This window comes from Apium graveolens, chromosome 8 (genome assembly GCF_009905375.1).
Source record: "Apium graveolens cultivar Ventura chromosome 8, ASM990537v1, whole genome shotgun sequence".
In the NCBI taxonomy this organism is placed as follows: domain Eukaryota; kingdom Viridiplantae; phylum Streptophyta; class Magnoliopsida; order Apiales; family Apiaceae; genus Apium; species Apium graveolens.
Genome location: NC_133654.1, coordinates 15,948,728 through 15,971,054, shown reverse-complemented (window position 1 = coordinate 15,971,054; position 22,327 = coordinate 15,948,728). Strand labels below are relative to the sequence as shown.

The window sequence follows — 22,327 nt, the reverse complement described above, 5'->3', positions numbered from 1 at the left end:
TTGATAATAGAATATCAAAATTTCATAACATGCATATATATACCATATCAACATGCTCCAATATATTGCAAGATTTGCTAATGACAGTCATGCATTTATCACAAGATAATGCATATACATGTATACATCACAACAACAGTATAACGGGTAGAAAACTTGCCTGAGTGTTCCCGGATAGACTTAAGCTTAGAGTGGGTCTGATAACCTATTAAAAACAACATAAGTCGGAATTAAACTCCGGTCACTTAAGAAACTAGACTTTAACTAATTGAACCCTAACATTCGCTTATGGTCACTTCTACGCTTAACGAATCACATAAGTCGTTCGAGTACCCTCGGCTTCACCATTTTTAATAAATTAACCATTAATAATTTTAAGGCGATTCTTTCGCGAGTACCCTACCAACTGCCTAATAGACTTTACATAATTGTTTCATACTCCAATTAGTCATTTAAGGGCCTTAACCATGGTTTCAAAGTAAGGCGAGGGGTAATGGTTCGTTCGCGAAACGTCGTTACTTAAAACGGTTGTTTCTCCTAAACCGTACATCGGATTCAAGCGAACCACATATCAAAACGAAGCTCGAAACATAAACTATCTAAGCATGGAAGTGGTTAGTTTATAGAAGTGGATTTTCGGGTCCAAAAGTTAATCACAAAACAGTTTATAGAAAATCGGGCATTATGACGGCTATAGCCTAACGATTTCCAAAGTTTAAACTACACCAAATCATCACCAATTCAACAACAATCCAACATCCATCAACATCAAACTAAAACCATTCATCTAAGCACCATTATTTTCGAAAAAAACCAAACTTAAAACTAAGGGCTCAAGAGTTTATACCTTCCTTGGAGAGTGGGTAGTCACTAACAAGCCTCTAGGAACCTTGATCTATGCTTAATCAACCTTAAGCTTTCATGAAAATCAAGAAAATCAAAGTAAGTTACTTTTCACTACTATTCATCATCATCTTTGATGAATGGATTAGCTAAGAAAACCATGGAATCTTGATCTTAAACTCATTGTATAACTAAGTTATGAAATATAGGATCCAAGGAAACAAACCTCGCAATTTTCCATGGCCTAGAACTTGAGTTTTGAAAATCTATTTCTTCATTTCTTGAAAAGGCCGAATGGAAGAAGAAAGAAATGGGGGAGAGCTTTTGCTTGCTTGTCTTGCCTTGATATTTGTGCAAAGAATGCATGGTTGTGGTTAATTATTGGCTAAATATCTTGTTTTCACTTGCTTATGTCATTGCTTGCATCACTACTTTGCCACATGTCTCATTCTTGTGGTGTGATGATGTCACCTTGCTTCTAACCACATGTTTTAGCTTATCTTAGAAGCTTCCTTCTCATATTACTTGCATGTGCTTGCCCCTTGGACGTTTATTTGTTTTACGGTTCGCTTAACTCTCGTTCTCGTTGATCGTTTGAGGAATCATATCCGGGATCTTATTACTTGGGCTTCCCTAACCCTCTCTTAATATTTTATAGTCCTTTAATGATCCTTGCTTATAATCCTTGAATTTAAATCCTTTTAATCATGTTACCTTAAACTCAATTCTTTCGGTATCTGGTGGATTTTCAGGAAAAAATCAAACTGTTCGAATTTGGATTCTGACGATCTTTACATACACTCATATACTTTATGGAGTACTAATAAGATCTCAGAATATCAATAAAAGAATTCCTACGTAGCGTGGCATGAAAAATTTCCTTAATCAGTATAATCAGCAAAATCACTATTCATAAGGGTTACAAAAAGTCCAAAATTTTTGGGGTTATTATAGTCTCCCCCTTAAAAGGATTCTGTCCCGGAATCAGATAGAAAATGAATAGGGATTAGCAGTGCACTTTCTAACTCTCAAGTCAATTGTCTATATTGTGGTTCTACCACCAAACTCTGACTAGTTTGATAACCCTTCTCCTAAGCACTTGTTCCTTTTCGATCTATAACCTTTCCTGGTTGCTCCATATAGGTTACATCCGGTTGCATGTCTATGCGCTCATATGCCCCTATTTGTCTGGCATCTGAATTACACTTCCTTAACATTGATACGTGAAACATGTTATAAACTTGCTACAGGTTCGGGGGTAGGGCTAGCTCATATGCTAACTTCCCAATACGTCTTAATATATCCCAGAGTCCAACAAATCGTGGACTTCGCTTTCCTTTCTTTCCGAACCTCGTCCATCCTTTCCAAGGGAATACCTATAACAGCACTAGGTCCCCCACTTCCTATTCTTTGTCCTTTCGTGTCAAATCAACATACTTCTTATGTCCATCTTGGGCAACTACCAGCCGTCCTCTGATTAGATCTATTATATCCTTGGTCCTTTGGACCACTGCTGGTCCGAGCATCTTGCGCTCTGCAATATCATCCTAACATAAGGGAGATCGACATTTTGTTCTCTCAAGGATCTCATAAGGAGATATCTCGATACTGACATAAGATCTATTATCGTAAGAAAACTCAATCCGCGTTAAGTGATCATTCCAAATTCTTTCAAGTCTATTGCACAGACTCTCATCATAGCTTCTAGCATTATAGCTTTTACTTCTCAATACCCATTCTTTTCCAGTTCGTAATCGTTACTATCTTCCGTACAGAATATTATTCTAGATATACCTTTACTCGCTAGAGTTTTATAACCTTTTAATAATCGCGTTAACCTTAGTATCACGAATGCGTTAGAATCGGAATACCACCGTACTTGGTACCACTTCATCTCTAGCTGTCTCCATCTTCGAAAGCTTGGTCCTTCGTATAGAAGTAAAAGAATTTATTGAGAGATCACTATGATCATGAACAATTGTTATATTGCATAGTTAGTACAGAAAGTGGCCAGCCTTTAGTACTTGATAAGTAATTAAACAACATGTGGTATCCTACTAGGCTTCTATCACACAGATAGATAGTCATTCGGCAATACCTCCCCTTCTGGAAGGGTTATTCTTCTCGGCTTATACAAAATGAAAAGGAGAGAAAAGAACGAATTGAAGAGAATTGTATATGAAAAGAATACTGCCACAAAAATATCTAGCTTGGAATCTACCTCTGAACTATAGAGGTTTGTCATAAGAGAACAAAACATATGTGTATATATATCAACATCAAGTATTATAGCATCGCATTTCACACTCCTGAATATCTACTATTTCGTCCATCGTTCTATGGTCCCATGCTTTTGCTCGAGCTTATAAACAATCACCTTCGAAAATCCCTCGACATCGAAAATCGAATCTGGGATTTCATTCTAGACAACATCGTTATTAGAATTCTATGCTTGCATCGCAACCTTCCTCGTATAGTAATACGGCCCTCTATTGATAAGAAGGAATAAATATTTAATAGGTAGATAATCGACTTAAATAGTCTATCAATAATAACTTATACATCACCACAACCCGATTAGTGGTACTCAATCTCAACATCCATTACAATACAACTCTCACGGTTGTAATCGGCTCATTATTCAAAGAATCGTTGATGCATTACTATAGTCCACCACGGACCTACTATACTCATTCGTTTTCCATGAAATCTTAATATCTAACCATAAAAAGTCCATACCTACCTTATCGAATTCTTCTAAGGAGTTAACATAATCACCATTCATAATTCATGAAGAACACTCCAGATCCTGACGTACATTCATGACATGAAGCAGATAAAATTGCAGAAGAGTTTCAACCAAAGCAACGATAGCAGGTTAATACCATTCTTAATCATATGCCTTCAATAGAAGACATAACTCAAAGGTTCGTTTAGTCCTTTTTGAAACATGGTCCTGGCTTATTCTCAAGATAGGACCTTCTAAGATAGATAGCCCGCTCACGGCGATTAATATGAATTCAATCTTTACCAAACTACTATTATGGTTGAGTATCACATAACCATTAGAAGCAATGTCAATCTTCCATACCAAAATATAACCTTCACGGCTTTAACCATCATCTCTGTATTCCTCTGGCACGAGCGCCTATAATTGTCCCTTTATACTTAAAGTGTCGGCCACCTCTTTGGCCTTTCCTGATATTAAAATTTCTTTACAATCAATGTCTTTTAAATGAACTTCAACTAAATTTTCTACCTCATTTCCAATCACTGCTTGTGTGAAAATGCTCTTCCTTTCGCTTTGGTGAGAAAAAAATATATCACCATTTTCCCATAAGTTATTGCCTCGGTCTTTTAGAGGTTAACATTGTCACGACTGACTCTCGATCATACTTAGGACTTCTCTTATCTTGGGTCCTACTTGTTTTCACCAATCTCGACCTTCATTGGGTCGATCTATACTTTCTTATGGTTCAACACGTGCCTACCTGGCATTATTATAATTATGTCATATTTCTTTTATCAAAATTTCTATTCGAGAGAACTTTGAATATTACCCTTTTCCTTGTAAAACCTCTAAGGTTATCCTTAAATTCTTCATCTGGTACTCCCTAGGTACATGGCATATCAAGATACCATTTACTAATACTAGAACCATTATCTATATAGTTCTGGAAACTTTCTCCACTGATCTTTAGAGGTTGTTGTTACCTTAATCCTTTTTAATTTATACTGCCAAAACTCATGTTGTCCCTATTAATGGCGAAATGCCAACCTTTATGCATTCCCCTAGGATTCATCTCAAGTTATCGAGGTTCTATCCTTAATTCCACCTTTAAAAAGGTACATGCATCTTTCCATGGATAGATCAAGTCATTTATCCTTGATAGATTATCTTATTCAATTATTCCCACCTCGATAGTCTATACCTAATTTCACAATAGCATCCTTATTCAAAATGAGGTCAATCAATATGGCCTCCAAAAGATAACAACGGTTATCCTCTTTTCTTGCCTGATTTAGTAATGATAACAGGGATGTTCTAGAAGATATTGGTCGTGTTCAACGTGAACTTTTTAGTTCTAACTACTCGTTTACCTCTTTATTTTATCTCAACAGTCATCTTAGTGTTGGGATATCTTTTATACCTGGCGTCCCTCTTTCTGGGTATCATGCCCCCGGTCTTACACTTCACATTCATGAAGTCACTTCCTTCATCCAGTTTTCCTAATTTCTTACTCTCTTGTCTCCTCAGTCTATCTGCGTCTCATTGTTTATCCTTCGAACTATCTCGAGGTTTCCTCGAATCCTCCCAACTTAAAGGGGATAAAATATATGTATCTCTCATGCCTTCATCCATCAGCTTTAACTCATGGTGAATCACTCTCATCCTGACGATTACATACTTTTCTATTTCTATTGCTACGAGTCTTTAGGGTTTCTTCATACCCAACTCCCTTATCATACCTCAAACTCTATTGCATTTATATTCCTTTCCACTTCAGTTTCTTTTTATTTTCCTCTCTCTTGCAATCATTTCACGAACCCACTAATCATTGACTTCAAACATCACGTCGTTCTGGGATTCTAGTCCTCAGAACAAATCTTGACAACTTTTAAAATCTTAGATTCATAATTTATCATACTCGTCCGCCTTCGTTTCGGCTCTAAAGCTTTTACACTATCTCCATAACCTTAGGAAGTACTTTCCCAAAACAATTGACTGAACTTTAATCAGTTTATTATAACCTCTGGCTCCATGCCTTTCTTGGTGTTTCACCAGCGGGTGGCCTATCTCTTAGGAAGGTAAGTGATAAAAACAGTCTTTTGTGTTTCGTCAATCATTTAGAATCTCGAATCATTCCTCTATTTCTTTTAGCCAGGCTCTTGCCTCGACTGGGTCAGCTTGTTCCTTGGAACTCTGAGAGTTTAGCGACTTAAAAGTCCTGAAAAAAATTATCACCGCATTGATTCCTCAGGGTGGTGGTTGGGGATAATAGTCTAAGTTCTATTTAGAAAGGTCCATGAATTGTCATATAGGAGTACCGTTTCGGGTCTCCTTTCCTTACTCGACTTCTGTTTCCTTAGTCTGAACGTTCCCTCCTCCTCCCCATAATCGGGGTCATCCTACATGTTTTAAATCCTCATTTTCCATTTCATTATGTTATGGGTTCCTTCTATCTTGATGGCGACCTCCCTGACTATCACGTTCAGGGTTTGCTGTAAATCTTATTCCTTAAACTAGGGCTTTCATCTAAGATCTCATCTTTAAGCTCTTGAACATTTGGAACCCAAATTCTGTAGGAACACCTCATTATTCCCTTATCATCTTTCTCGGTATTAATCTCTTCTCCAGTCATTGGCTCTCTGCCTTCATTCATCAATTTTTCTTGGCACAATATGATCTTTTTCAATAATTTGGGTTGTATTACAATCTCAAACAGCTTTTCGGTACCGGCTCCGGTTACCTTCACTTATATTTCCATTTTCTCGTAATCTCTTACCAGTTCTTCCGAACACATTATCATCTTAAGTCTCTCCTTTCTACTAAGGGCGTCAACCACCATATTGGCTTTTCTTGGATGATAAAGAATCTCATAATCGTAATCCTTGATTAGCTCTAACCACCTCCTCTGGCGCATGTTGAGCTCTTTCTACGTGAAAATATACTTGAGCTCTTGAGGTTTGCGTAAACCTCGCACTTTTCTCCATAAAAGTAGTGCCTCCAATATTTAGGGAAAAACTATTGCCGTGAGCCCAAGATCATTGGGGGATATCAAATTTCATATTCCCTTAATTGTCTTGACGTGTACGCGATTACCTTACCATGCTGCATAAGCACACACCCTAAGCCCTTGTGTGAAGCGTCACTACACTTCATAAAATCTCCTTTTCCATCCGGCAACGCCAACATAGGGCCCGTCACCAACCTTTGCTTCAGTTCTTAAAAGCTGTTCTCGTATTTCTCTGTCCATTCGAACTTCTCAGTCTTACAAGTAAGCCGTGTTAAAGGGGCTACTATCTTTACAAACTTGAATGAAACTATGGTAGTTATCGGTCAATCCTACCTCTGGTAGTCGTCTTGACCAAGGTCATCCATTCCTCATCGGTCCTTTCTTCGTTCTTGTCAGGATCCTCCACATAATCCTCTTCAGCAACAATCCCTTCTGGGATAACATCCTCAACCGCTACATCCTTAATATGAACATCATTTGGTCCCTCATTAGGGTGCTCCATTGGATCCACAATCTGATCCCCAATATGTATTAAAATATCATCATATTATTGCTCTTGAACTTCAGGGTTCGGAGTCCCACTACCATATACGATAACGAACTACGCTTCTATCACGATATTTATAAGGGTTCTCATAAGGGTTTTAGCTGGCAGTACTACGTTAGGTAGTCTGAATATGAACTTGGCAAGAGTTCTTATTATCTTAGTGAACTTATTATCTTAACGTCACATCATCTCTAAGGTTTATAACGCTTAGCCCTGATACCATTTCTCTAACACCCCCAAATCCGGGGTCGGGGATCCAGGTTGTCACGAGTTCAATTTCCCTTAATACCACCTAATTCTTAATAAACAATCAACTACTGCGTACTGTGACCCAACAATATACACACACACCACAAGTTATAGTCTCAGAGATGAATACCAAAAATAACACAAGTCATTTTATTTCACAATTATAAGTCATTACACCTCAAAAGGGTTTCTGAATAAATTTACATATTATTTTCCATTATTACAATTCATAAATATACATAAAGTCTGGTACAATAAAAGTTGAAAGCCTAGCCTATTGGTAGTTCCTACCTCAGCTACAACGGCATCAACGCCTACAGGAAACTACGGAACGTTTCCTATCCGCTCACGAATTGGGAGCTTGGTCCTGTTCATCTAGTCTATCTGTTGTTGTGTGATGAAAGAAGAAAGCAAGGGTGAGCAACAAGCCCACCGAAATAATATGTATAATGATTAACAATATATGAGCATTCTCATAGTACTCATGAAAGTCATGGTCAAAAGAAATGAACCAAGTTTGATCTCTTAATGCGACCAAGTCGCAAAATATTTAGTATATATGTATATATACTTTTCAAAATCTTGAAATCCTCTACCATGTGTAATATACACAGAGTTCCAGTTTATAACTGTATAAAAAATATCGTTGCAAGGTGATCTCATATATCTAACCTTGTCTCAACGTTTTTCTAAAAATCTTTGTCATGCATAAGATAATCATTAACTAGATATAAGTTGAAAAGATGAAGTTACAAGATACTCCAATATACTTATATCTTTTCCGAATACTACTTGAACTACCACTGTTCAAGGTATAATCAGTTTTCGAAGGTTCATCACATAGATGAGACTACAAGATAAGATTTGAATAGATTCAATCTTTGAAATATCATTCAAAAGAAATGAAGTTACGAGATACTTCATTAAGTCCCGATATATATATCCATATATATCTCTCATACATTTTCTGAAAACCTCTATCATGTAAAGTATGAACAAAGTTGTAATATCCAATGAATTTGGAAAGAAAAGAATTTTGGCATAAACCCGATATCTTGTTGATCAGGCAAAGATACCAATAAGTAACCGTTTCTACTAGTAGCTGGATGAATCCCTCACCGGTCATCACCCTGGCCGTATTAGGACCTTGTGCTGGACCGCCACCCGGCCTCTTACGCGTTGATGGACTGCCACCCAGCCACTTACAATTTGATAGACCGTACCCCGGCCTGTCGCTTATGCCGACTCAATTAGATGGACTTACTTCCCGAACATTGGACATGTAATCAAATTGTTTTCTCAAAACAGCAACCTCGTTGCGAATATAAAATACACCATAGAGCCGGATCCCTCAAATTTTTAAGCGAGTATTTAAATCCCCTTCGAAAGGAAGATCTTAAATTTGAAAATGAGTTTTGGGATCCGCTCTAACTTTTAAAATCATTTTGAAGACTCGAAAACATTTTTGAGAATGTTTGGAGTAATGCTGATTTAATAAAATAAATCAGTCCTGATATGTTGGAGAATATCTGAATATTATTATTTAAATAATATTCCCATAAAGGATAATCTTTATAAAAATAAATGAAGTAGAAGTTTTAAAAACTCATACTTGAAATGAATAATAAATAACCAAAGATATACTTATACGAAAGTACGAGCTTTATTTGAATAATCGAAAATAAGTTTGATTATCGAAACATTATTCTTTAATAAAATAAAGAATATTATTTAATAAATAAGCGGAGTCATAAGTCCTCGAATGAATGTTCAAAATAATATTTATTAAATAAAATAAACGGAGTCATAAGTCCTCGAATAAATATTCAACTAATAATATTCATTAAATAAAATAAACGGAGTCATAAGTCCACGAATGAATATTCAACTAATATTCATTAAATAAAATAAATGGAGTCATAAGTCCTCGAATGAATATTCAACTAATATTCATTATTTAAAATAAATTTATCGAATAAACCTTATTCGATTAATAGTTTTGAAATATATATATATATATATTATACTCGGGAACATCGACTCCCGGTTTAGAAAATGTTCACATTTGGGGCCCCTATACTAAGGGTATACGCAACAACTGCTTATCTCTAGCATAGGTACTATGTAGTTTTTAAGCATTTGAATTGATAATAGAATATCAAAATTTCATAACATGCATATATATACCATATCAACATGCTCCAATATATTGCAAGATTTGCTAATAACAGTCATGCACTTATCACAAGATAATGCATATACATATATACATCACAACAACAGTATAACGGGTAGAAAACTTGCCTGAGTGTTCCCGGATAGACTTAAGCTTAGAGTGGGACCGATAACCTATGAACAACAACATAAGTCGGAATTAAACCCCGGTCACTTAAGAAACTAGACTTTAACTAATTGAACCCTAACGTTCGCTTATGGTCACATCTACACTTAACGAATCACATAAGTTGTTCGAGTACCCTCGGCATCACCATTTTTAATAAATTAACCATTAAAAATATTAAGGCGATTCTTTCGCGAGTACCCTACCAACTGCCTAATAGACTTTACATAATTGTTTCATACTTCAATTAGTCATTTAAGGGCCTTAACCAAGGTTTCAAAGTAAGGCGAGGGGTAATGGTTCGTTGCCGAAACGTCGTTACTTATAGAAAATAGTTTATAGAAAATCGGGCATTATGACGGCTATAACTTAACAATTTCCAAAGTTTAAACTACACCAAATCATCATCAATTCAACAACAATCCAACATCCATCAACATCAAACTAAACCCATTCATCTAAGCACCATTATCATCCAAACAAACCAAACTTAAAATTAAGGGTTCAAGAGTTTCTACCTTCCTTGGAGAGTGGGTAGTCACTATCAAGCCTCTAGGAACCTTGATCTATGCTTAATCAACCTTAAGCTTTCATGAAAATCAAGAAAATCAAAGTAAGTTACTATTCACTACTATTCATCATTATCTTTGATGAGTGGATTAGCTAAGCAAACCATGGAATCTTGATCTTAAACTCATGGTATAACTAAGTTATGAAATATAGGATCCAAGAAAACAAACCTTGTAATTTTCCATGGCCTAGAACTTGAGTTTTGAAAATCTATTTCTTCATTTCTTGAAAAGGCCGAATGGAAGAAGAAAGAAATGGGGGAGAGCTTTTGCTTGCTTGTCTTGCCTTGATATTTGTGCAAAGAATGCATGGTTGTGGTTAATTATTGGCTAAATATCTTGTTTTCACTTGCTTATGTCATTGCTTGCATCACTACTTTGCCACATGTCTCATTCTTGTGGTGTGATGATGTCACCTTGCTTCTAACCACATGTTTTAGCTTATCTTAGAAGCTTCCTTCTCATGTTACTTGCATGTGCTTTCCCCTTGGACGTTTATTTGTTTTACGGTTCGTTTAACTCTCGTTCTCGTTGATCGTTTGAGGAATCATATCCGGGATCTTATTACTTGGGCTTCCCTAACCCTCTCTTAATATTTTATAGTCCTTTAATGATCCTTACTTATAATCCTTGAATTTAAATCATTTTAATCATGTTACCTTATACTCAATTCTTTCGGTATCTGGTGGATTTTCGGGAAAAATCAAAGTGTTCGAATTTGAATTCTCACGATCTTTACATATACTCATATACTTTATGGAGTACTAATAAGATCTTAGAATATCAATAAAAGAATTCCTACATAGAGTGGCATGAAAAATTTCCTTAATCAGCATAATCAGCAAAATTACTATTCATAAGGGTTACAAAAAGTCCAAAATTTTTGGGGTTATTACACTAAATTACTTGTTGGGTGTGGTTGCATAATATTTGCAGCAAGCAACTGAATAGGAATTCGTAATGCACCAAAAGTGATAGAAAAGCAGTTGACTTGCATATTATTAATTAAACGATTTGGAAAAACATTTTATGCACTTACTCCAACAGTTTATTATTTTTTTATTTTTCTAGGGAAAAGTCAATTTGTATGTACTCAAATAATTCATATTCATATCTTATTCCACGCTTTACAGCATTGCTTACATTAGTAGTTTATATGTACATGGAGTTCCGTACCACCTCGAGATACTTTTCGGTAGATATGCCGAACTCATCCATATAAACAAGGTCAGATAGCTTGTTCATTCATACCTTTCTCGGCCTTTTGGCTAAGATAAAGTGTAGTATATGTTCTTATCAGTTTAATATCTGATATGTGGGCCAATGGTTCACAAGTTATTAAATTAATTTTTTTATCATGGAAGATCCTAACAATAGCTTGCTATTGAGGTCTTCATGCGTTGCCTAAGTGTTGCACTACTGCTCGGGCCTGGCGCACCCCCACCAAATCAAAGAATAAATATATTTTTAAAGGACACCAACTCTTTGCCGGAGAAAAAAATCGCTATTCCGATTGTTTCCAGATGAAAGTTTAAAACTACGACGATATATTTTAAATATAATTTAATTTGTTGTAACAGTTTACGAATATTTCCTCAATTTCACCTTTTAATATAATATTTCACGACAATAAGTAATATAGTGTCAATTTCACCCTTTATAATAGAATGCACGACAATAAATAATAAAGTTCTGATTTTCCAGATTCAAGTACAAAGATTGTACCTCATTTCGATCCATGTTCAAAGAACCGAGTTATTATGTCACCCAAAGCTATTTTCACTCATTGGCCGCAAACTGCATAAAGGTACCGGTGGTTTAAGAAATTACGTTTGGAGATATAGATATTCCTTGTTTTTTTCTTTAAGACAAATAACTCTCAAATTTTAAATTACATGTCAATCGCACTACGAAATTATAGTCAAATACATCATCACAAGATTTACACTATCGTTGAAAACAAAAGTCTGCTCTGAGAACTTCCCGCATTGACCGATCTACGGTAAAATATTCCAACAACGCTATGAATAGAGATATACGGCCTAAATGAAAACTTACTTACCTGGATGGGGTCAATGGGCGATCATTGAGGTCCATGGCCTGGGGAAGTGACTTCCATTGCACTTTGGATGGGTTCTTGCCTAAGGTTCACCCAAGTGGTAGAGCCTACATCATAATTTGTGTTAGGGGGCTTGCGTTCGCGCGGCCCCGCCAACTATATTACATAATTTATTATATTACTGAATTTCATGAAACCTGGTAAACCAAGGGGATTTTAAACTTGGAGTGCCGAAATCTAAAATTCGGGATTAATGAATTAAAAACTTAATTTATTTAAAGTTATTACTATTTATTGAATATTTGCAAGGAAAAATTACTTTTATTAACACGCAAATGAATTTATAGTCTCTCACTAAATAAATTCATCATAATATAATATAAGAAATGATAGGTGAGGTAAATATTCACAATTACAAACATCAACATGCACATATATTGTGCAGCGTCATTATCTTGTTCACGTTAAGGGTTTCGTTTTCTTTTAAGTATGATGACATATTGTGCTTAAAAATTAATTCTCCTCTTACGTGGAGTTTTTTTAATTTTATTTTCAACAACAATGACAAAAATCGTGTAAACTAAAGACGCATATGGTTTCTTACAACACGGGTTTTCCGCATCATTCATATTTAATGTGTTACCCGGTATTGCTTTCCCGTTTAGGTTTTAGTTTAAATTTTAAAATAAAACACAAGTCTCGCAACATACTAAATTTCTTGTTGGGTGTGGTTGCATAAAATTTGCAGCAAGCAACTGAATAGGAATTCGTAATGCACCAAGAGTGATAGAAAAGCTGTTGACTTGCATATTATTAATTAAACGATTTGGAAAAACATTTTATGCACTTACTCCAACAGTTTATTATTTTTTTCTTTTTCTAGGGAAAAGTCAATTTGTATGTACTCGAACAATTCATATTCATATCTTATTACACGCTTTACAGCATTGCTTACATTAGTAGTGTATATGTACCTGGAGTTCCATACCACCTCGAGATACTTTTCCGTAGATGTGCCGAACTCATCCATATAAACAAGGTCAGATAGTTTGTTCATTTATACCTTTCTCGGCCTTTTGGCTAAGATCAAGTGTAGTATCTGTTCTTATCAGTTTAATATCGCATATCTGGGCCAATGGTTCACAAGATATTAAATTAATTTTTTTATCGGGGATGATCCTGACGATAGCTTGCTATTGAGGTCTTCATGCGTTGCCTAAGTGTTGTACTACTGCACAGGCCTGGCGCACCCCCACAAAGTCAAAGAATAAATAATTTTTTAAAGGACACCAACTCTTAGCCGGAGAAAAGAATCGCTATTCCGATTGTTTCCAGATGAAAGTTTAAAACTACGACGATATATTTCAAATATAATTTAACTTGTTGTAACAGTTTACGAATATTTCCTCAATTTCACCTCTTTAATATAATATTTCACGATAATAAGTAATATAGTTTCAATTTCACCCTTTATAATAGAATGCACGACAATAAATAATAAAGTTCTGATTTTCCAGATTGAAGTTCAAAGATTGTACCTCATTTCGATCCATGTTCAACAAACCGAGTTTTTATATCACCCAAAGCTATTTTCACTCATTGGCCACAAACTGCATAAAGGTATCGGTGGTGTAAGAAATTACGTTTGGAGATATATATTTTCCTTGTTTTTTATTTAAGACAAATAACTCCCAAATTTTAAATTACATGTCAATCGCACAACGAAATTATAGTCAAATACATCATCACAAGATTTACACTATCGTTGATAACAAAAGTCTGCTCTGAGAACTTCCCGCATCGACCGATCTAAGGTAAAATATTCCAACAACGCTATGAATAGAGATATATGGCCTACGTGAAAACTTACTTACCTGGATGGGGTCAATGGGCGATCATTGAGGTCCATGGCCTAGGGAAGTGACTTACATTGTACTTTGGATGGGTTCTTGCCTAAGGTCTACCCAAGTGGTGGAGCCTACATCATAATTTGTGTTAGGGGGATTGCGTTCGCGCGGCCCCGCCAACTATATTACATAATTTGTTATATTACTGAATTTCATGAAACCTGGTAAACCAAGGGGATTTTAAACTTGGGGTGCCGAAATCTAAAATTCAAGATTAATCAATTAATAACTTCATTTATTTAAATTTATTACTATTTATTGAATATTTGCAAGTAAAAATTACTCTTATTAACACGCAAATGAATTTATAGTCTCTCAATAAATAAATTCATCATAATATAATATAAGAAATGATAGGTGAGGTAAATATTCACAATTACAAACATCAACATGCACATATATTGTACTGCGCCATTATCTTGTTCACATTAAGGGTTTTGTTTTCTTTTAAGTTTGATGACATATTGTGCTTAAAAATTAATTCCCCTCTTATGTGGAGTTTTTTTAATTTAATTTTCCGCAACAATGACAAAAACCTTGGAAACTAAAGACGCATATGGTTTCTCACAACACGATTTTTCCGCGTCATTCATATTTTAAGGTGTATTGCTTTCCCGTTTAAGTTTCAGTTTAAATTACAAAATAAAACACAAGTCTCGCAACATACTAAATTTGTTGTTGGGTGTGGTTGCATAAAGTTTATAGCAAACAACTGAATAGGAATTCGTAATGCACCAAGAGTGATAGAAAAGCAGTTGACTTGCATATTATTAATTAAATGTTTTGGAAAAATATTTTATGCACTTACTCCAACAGTTTATTATTTTTTATTTTTTGAGGAAAAAGTCAGTTTGTATGTACTCGAACAATTCATATTCATATCCTATTCCAAGATTTACAGCATTGCTTACATTAGCAGTTTATATGTACCTGGAGTTTCGTACCACCTCGAGATACTTTTCGGTAGATGTGCCAAACTCATCCATATAAACAAGGTCAGATAGCTTGTTCATTGATACCTTTCTCGGCCTTTTGGTTAAGATCAAGTGTAATATCCGTTCTTATCAGTTTAATATCTGATATGTGGGCCAATGGTCCACACGATATTAAATTAATTTTTTTATTGGGGAAGATCCTAACAATAGCTTGCTATTGAGGTCTTCATGCGTCGCCTAAGTGTTGTACTACTGCTCGGGCATGGCGCAGCCCCACCAAAACAAAGAATAAATATTTTCTTAAAAGACATGAACTCTTTTCCGGAGAAAAATATCGCTATTTGGATTGTTTCTATATGAAAGTTTATAATAGAATGCATGACAATAAATAATAAAGTTCTGATTTTCCAGATTCAAGTACAAAGATTGTACCTCATTTTGATCCATGTTCAACGAACCGAGTTACTATGTCATCCAAAGCTATTTTAAATTATATGTCAATCGCACTACGAAATTATAGTCAAATACATCATCACAAGATTTACACTATCGTTGATACATGTCAATCGCACTACGAAATTATAGTCAAATACATCATCACAAGATTTACACTATCGTTGATAACAAAAGTCTACTCTGAGAACTTCCCACATCGACCGATCTAAGGTAAAATATTCCAATAACGCTATAAATAGAGATATACGGCCTACATAAAAACTTACTTACCTTGATGGGGTCATTGGGCGATCATTAAGGTCCATGGCCTAGGGACGTGACTTCCATTGCACTTTGGATGGGTTATTGCCTAAGGTCTACCCAAGTGGTGGAGCCTACATCATAATTTGTGTTAGGGGCCCGCGTTCGCACGGTCTGCCAACTATAGTACATAATTTGTTATATTACTGAATTTCCTGAAATCTGGTAAACCAAGGGGATTTTAAACTTGGGGTGGCAAAATCTAAAATTCGGGATTAATCAATTAAAAACTTCATTTATTTAAAGTTATTACTATTTATTGTATATTTGCAAGTAAAAATTACTCTTATTAACATGAAAATGAATTTATAGTCTCTCACTAAATAAATTCATCATAATATAATATAAGAAACGATAGGTGAGGTAAATATTCACAATTATAAACATCAACACACATATATTGTACTGCGCCATTATCTTTTTCACGTTAAGGGTTTCATTTTCTTTTAAGTTTGATGACATATTATGCTTAAAAATTAATTCTCCTCTTACGTGGAGTTTTTTTAATTTTATTTTTCGCAACAATGACAAAAACCGTGTAAACTAAGGACGCATATGGTTTCTCACAATACGGTCATTCATATTTAGGTGTTACCCGGTATTGCTTTCTCATTTAACTTTCAGTTTAAATTTGAAAATAAAACACAAGTCTCGCAACATACTAAATTTGTTGTTGGGTGTGGTTGCATAAAATTTGCAGCAAGCAACTGAATAGAATTCTTAATGCACCAAGGGTGATAGAAAAGCAGTTACCTTGCATATTATTAATTAAATGTTTTGGAAAAACATTTTATGCACTTACTCCAACAGTTTACTATTTTTTATTTTTCGAGTGAAAAGTCAATTTGTATGTACTCTAACAATTCATATTCATATCTTATTCTAAGCTAAACAACAATGTTTACATTAGTAGTTTATATGTACGTGGAGGTCCGTACCACCTCGAGATACTTTCCGATAGATGTGCCGAACTCATCGATATAAACAAGGTCAAGATAGCCCGTTCATTCATACCTTTCTCGGCCTTTCAGCTAAGATCAACTGTAGTATATGTTCTTATCAGTTTAATATCTGATATGTGGGCCAATGGTCCACACGATATTGAATTAATTTTTTTTATCGGGGAAGATCCTAACAATAGTTTGCCATTGAGGTCTTCATGCGTCGCCTAAGTGTTGCACTATTGCTCTGGCCTGGCGCACCCCCACCAAATCAAAGAATTAATATATTTTTTAAAGGACACGAACTCTTTGCCGGAGAAAAAAATCGCTATTTCGATTGTTTCCAGATGAAAGTTTAAAACTACGACGATATATTTCAAATATAAATTTAACTTAATGTAACAATTTACAACTAATGCCTCAATTTCACCTTTTTAATATAATATTTCACGATAATAAGTAATATAGTTTCAATTTCACCCTTTATAATAGAATGCACAACAATAAATAATAAAGTTCTGGTTTTCCAGATTCAAGTACAAATATTGTACCTCATTTCGATCTGTGCTCAACGAACCGAGTTATGTCACCCAAAATTATTTTCACTCATTGGCCACAAACTGCATAAAGGTACTGGTGGTGTAAGAATTTACGTTTGGAGATATAGATATTCTGTGTTTTTTATTTAAGACAAATAACTCCCAAAATTTAAATTACATGTCAATTGCACTACGAAATTATAGTCAAATACATCATCACAAGATTTACACTATTGTTGATAACAAAAGTCTGCTCTGAGAACTTCCCACATCGACCGATCTAAGGTAAAATATTCCAACAATGCTATAAATAGAGATATACGGCCTACATGAAAACTTACTTACCTGGATGGGGTCAATGGTCGATCATTAAAGTCCATGGCCTAGGGAAGTGACTTCCATTGCACTTTGGATGGGTTCTTGCCTAAGGTCTACCCAAGTGGTGGAGCCTACATCATAAGTTGTGTTAGGAGGCTTGCATTCGCGCGGCCCCGCGAACTATATTACATAATTTGGTATATTACTGAATTTCATGACACCTGGTAAACCAAGGGGATTTTAAACTTTGGGTGGCAAAATCTAAAATTCGGGATTAATTAATTAAAAACTTCATTTATTTAAAGTTATTATTTTATTAAATATTTTCAAGTAAAAATTACTCTTATTAACACATAAATGAATTTATAGTCTCTCACTAAATAAATTCATCATAATTTAAAATAAGAAATAATAGGTGAGGTAAATATTTACAATTTCAAACATCAACATGCACATATATTGTACTGCGCCATTATCTTGTTCTCGTTAAGGGTTTCGTTTTCTTTTAAGTATGATGACATATTGTGCTTAAAATTAATTCTCCTCTTACGTGGAGTTTTTTTAATTTTATTTTCCGCAACAATGACAAAAACCGTGAAACTAAAGATGCATATGGTTTATCACAACACGGTTTTTTCGCATCATTCATATTTAAGGTGTTACCCGGTATTGCTTTCTCGTTTAAGTTTCAGTTTAAATTTAAAAATAAAACACAAGTCTCGCAACATACTAAATTTGATTTTGGGTGTGGTGGCATAAAATTTGCAACAAGCAGCTGAATAGGAATTCGTAATGCAACAAGAGTGATAGAAAAGCAGTTGACTTGCATATTATTAGTTAAATATTTTGGAAAAACATTTTATGCACTTAATTCAACAGTTTATTATTTTTTATTTTTCCAGGGAAAAGTCAATTTGTATGTACTCTAACAATTCATATTCATATCTTATTCCATGTTTTACAGCATTGCTTACATTAGTAGTTTATATGTACGTGGAGTTCCGTACCACCTCGAGATACTTTTCGATAGATGTGCCGAATTCATCCATATAAACAAGGTCAGATAGCTTGTTCATTCATACCTTTCTCGGACTTTTGGTTAAGATCAACTGTAGTATCTGTTCTTATCAGTTTAATATATGATATCTGGGCCAATGGTCAACACGATATTAAATTAATTTTTTATCGGGGAAGATCCTAACAATAGCTTGCCATTGAGGTCTTCATGCATCGCCTAAGTGTTGCACTATTGCTCGGCCCTGGCGCACCCCCACCAAAACAAAGAATTAATAATTTTTTTAAAGGACACGAACTCTTTGTCGGAGAAAAAAATTGCCATTCCGATTGTTTCCAGATTAAAGTTTAAAACTACGATGATATATTTCAAATATAATTTAACTTAATGTAACAATTTACAACTAATGCCTCAATTTCACCATTTTAATATAATATTTAACGACAATAAGTAATATAGTTTCAATTTCACCCTTTATAATATAATGCACAATAATAAATAATAAAGTTCTGGTTTTCCATGTTAGATATATTTGTGATGTCATGTCTAATAATGATTTGTGTTTAGTTTTCAGAAGATATCTCATCTATTTCCAAGGATGCAAAGATAAGGCATTTGCTACATAGTGCCATTGATAATGTCATGTCAAACAGGGTAATTAATTGCAAGACTGAAAAGGAGATATGGGATGCTTTGGAAACAAGGTGTCAGGGAACTGATGCAATCAAGAAGAACAGGAAGACTATACTCACTCAAGAGTATGAGCACTTTGACTCAAAAGCTGATGAGTCATTAACTGGATTATATGACAGGTTTGTCAAACTCTTGAATAATCTGTCACTGGTGGACAAGGAATATGATCTTAAAGATTCAAATCTAAAATTCCTGTTAGCTCTTCCTGAAAGTTGGGATTTGAAGTCTACTACTATAAGAGACAACTATGCTCTTGATGAAACTACTCTTGATGAAATTTATGGTATGCTCAAGACTCATGAACTTGAGATGGATCAAAGAAGCAAGAGGCATGGGAGAAAGTCAAGGATAGTTGCTCTTAAGGCCGAGGAGGAATTCCCCAAAGTGGTTGTCTCAAAGAAAGGCAAAGGAAAGTCTCTCATCACAAAGTCTGATTCAGATTCATCAAGTTCTGATAATGATGAGGATTCAGAAACTGAAAGTCTATCTGAGATGGATGTTGATGAAGAGATGATGAAATTGTGTGCTCTTATGGTGAAGGGTATCACAAAGATAGCCTACAGGAAATTCAGAAAGGGAAAGAAGGTTTCCAGGAAAAGTGGAAGTTCTGATAAGAAGAGTTTCAGAAAATCAGAAGGCAAAGAAGGAAAGTCTGACAGAGGAGACTACTCAAATGTTAAATGCTACAATTGTGGTGAAAGAGGCCACATATCTCCTGACTGCAAGAAAGGAAAGAGTGACAAAGGCAAGGCCCTTGTCACAAAGAAGAAAAGTTGGACAGACACTTCAGAATCTGAAGATGAGGTGAACTATGCCATGATGGCAAATGCTGATAGCAATTCTGATGCTGCTGAGTTAAAAGTACCACAAACAACTTATGCTTTTCATACTGATGATATTACTGAGTTGAGATCTTATCTTAAAACCATATTCATTAGCTATAGAGATCAGACTTTAACATGTGATAGGTTAACTTCTGAAAATCTGGATTTTAAGAAAAGGAATGACTATTTAGAAAAAGAGTTAGTTATGTTCCATCAAACTTAGAAAGAAAGAGATGATGCTTTTTATGTTAGAGATGAATTGTTAAAATTGAATCAATCTCTAAAAACTGAGTTAGAAAAGGAAAGAGAGATTATCAGGACTTGGACTAACTCTGGCAGAACAACTCAGAATTTGCTAAGTAGTGCAAACTGGAAAGAATGCTTAGGTTATAGAGATGATAAAAGTGAAATAGGAACTGAACAGATTAAGCCAATTATTGTTAAACAGACTACTAAGTCAAAGGTTAATCCTGTTAAGTTTGTAGCTAAAAATGTAAAGTCTGATTCTGAAAAGATGAAAGATATTGAGACAGAGGTTAAGGCAGAGTCAACTTCTGACAAATTAAAACAGGATAAACCAGCTGAAGTTAACATAGGCTTCATAACAAAGAAGCAGCTTAAGTATAAGCTGAAAGAGATTAAGAATGTAAACAAGGTAAAGCCACCTAGGAAAAATAGGAATAGAAAGGAAGGTGTGAATAAAAGCAATAATTATAAGTCTGTTCCTAATGCTCCTAGAAAGAAATGCTATAACTGTGAAAACTCTAACCATCTTGCTTCTTTTTGCAGGAAGAATAAGGATATAAACTCTTTACCTCCTAAATCAGGAGTTAAGAGTCAGACTTAGGTTTAAACCACAAAATCCTTGTTTTCATTGTGGTAGTTTATGGCATTCCATTTATACTTGTAAGGAATATCATAGTTTATACTATGATTATTATCAAATAAAACCTTCTTTAAAGAAATTTAGCATTATTCCTTCTAGTGTAAGTTCTGATGCAAAGTCTGATACTGTAAAATCTGATAAGAAAAATGTTAGCATAAACTCTGAAGTTAAATCCACTGCAAATGCTAACAAACTTAATAAGGCCAAAGGATCCAAGCAAGTATGGGTCCTTAAAACTAATCATTAGTGGTTTTTGTGATTGCAGGGTAATAGGAAAAACATCCTAGTTCTGGACAGTGGATGTTCAGGACATACGACTAGAAATAAAGCCCTGCTATCAGACTTTGTGGAGAAACCTGGCCCATGAGTTTCTTATGGAGATGGAAACATGGGAAAAACTCTGGGATATGGCAATATCAATCTTGGGAATGTCATCATTAAAAAAGTAGCTCTAGTCTCAGGACATAAACACAATTTGCTGAGTGTTAGTCAAATTCGTGACAAAGGTTATCATGTGGATTTCTTTGAAGAACACTGTGAAGTTGTAAGCAAATCTACAGGCAAAGTTGTTCTGAAGGGATACAGGCATGGTAACATTTATGAATCCAAGCTTTTAACAAGTTCTGATGGTTCTGCAATCTGTCTGTTAAGCAGAGCAACAATTGAAGAAAGTTGGGATTGGCACAAGAAACTCTCTCATTTAAATTTTAACAATATAAATGAACTAGTCAAGAAAGATCTTCTGAAAGGACTGCCAAAATCAGTATTTTCTCCAGATGGCCTTTGTGATTCATGTCAAAAGGCAAAACAAAGAATATCTTCATTCAAGAGCAAGACTGAATCTTCAATTCTTGAGCCTTATCACCTACTACATGTTAATCTATTTGGTCCAGTGAATGTCATGTCTATTGCAAAGAAGAAATATGCTATGGTCATAGTAGATGAGTTTACCAGATACACATGGGTGTATTTCTTGCACACAAAAAGTGAAACTGCATCTATCTTGATTGATCATGTCAAACAACTGGATAAATTGGTCAAAGACTCTGTGAAAATTATAAGAAGTGACAATGGCACTGAGTTTAAGAATTTGATCATGGAAGAGTTCTGCAAAGACCATGGAATAAAGCAGGAATTCTCTGCTCCTGTAACTCCACAGCAAAATGG

The 22,327-nt window shown here is 34.9% G+C and overlaps 9 non-coding genes across 9 annotated transcripts; all 9 read left to right on the top strand.

Moving 5' to 3' along the window:
- The first annotated feature begins 11,534 nt into the window (after window positions 1-11,534).
- On the top strand, window positions 11,535-11,730 carry LOC141681601 (U2 spliceosomal RNA). Its single transcript, XR_012559029.1, has one exon. It is a non-coding gene; the product is annotated as a U2 spliceosomal RNA (small nuclear RNA).
- Window positions 11,731-12,341: 611 nt separating this feature from the next.
- On the top strand, window positions 12,342-12,500 carry LOC141682147 (U1 spliceosomal RNA). The gene has a single exon (XR_012559549.1). It is a non-coding gene; the product is annotated as a U1 spliceosomal RNA (small nuclear RNA).
- A 905-nt stretch (window positions 12,501-13,405) lies between these two features.
- Window positions 13,406-13,601, top strand: LOC141681922 (U2 spliceosomal RNA). Its single transcript, XR_012559337.1, has one exon. It is a non-coding gene; the product is annotated as a U2 spliceosomal RNA (small nuclear RNA).
- Window positions 13,602-14,212: 611 nt separating this feature from the next.
- Window positions 14,213-14,371, top strand: LOC141682197 (U1 spliceosomal RNA). The gene has a single exon (XR_012559598.1). It is a non-coding gene; the product is annotated as a U1 spliceosomal RNA (small nuclear RNA).
- Window positions 14,372-15,268: 897 nt separating this feature from the next.
- Window positions 15,269-15,464, top strand: LOC141681637 (U2 spliceosomal RNA). The gene has a single exon (XR_012559064.1). It is a non-coding gene; the product is annotated as a U2 spliceosomal RNA (small nuclear RNA).
- A 442-nt stretch (window positions 15,465-15,906) lies between these two features.
- LOC141681159 (U1 spliceosomal RNA) lies at window positions 15,907-16,064 on the top strand. Its single transcript, XR_012558601.1, has one exon. It is a non-coding gene; the product is annotated as a U1 spliceosomal RNA (small nuclear RNA).
- An 890-nt stretch (window positions 16,065-16,954) lies between these two features.
- On the top strand, window positions 16,955-17,151 carry LOC141681921 (U2 spliceosomal RNA). Its single transcript, XR_012559335.1, has one exon. It is a non-coding gene; the product is annotated as a U2 spliceosomal RNA (small nuclear RNA).
- Window positions 17,152-17,761: 610 nt separating this feature from the next.
- LOC141681171 (U1 spliceosomal RNA) lies at window positions 17,762-17,920 on the top strand. The gene has a single exon (XR_012558613.1). It is a non-coding gene; the product is annotated as a U1 spliceosomal RNA (small nuclear RNA).
- Window positions 17,921-18,820: 900 nt separating this feature from the next.
- LOC141681939 (U2 spliceosomal RNA) lies at window positions 18,821-19,015 on the top strand. Its single transcript, XR_012559353.1, has one exon. It is a non-coding gene; the product is annotated as a U2 spliceosomal RNA (small nuclear RNA).
- The last annotated feature ends 3,312 nt before the right edge of the window (window positions 19,016-22,327 follow it).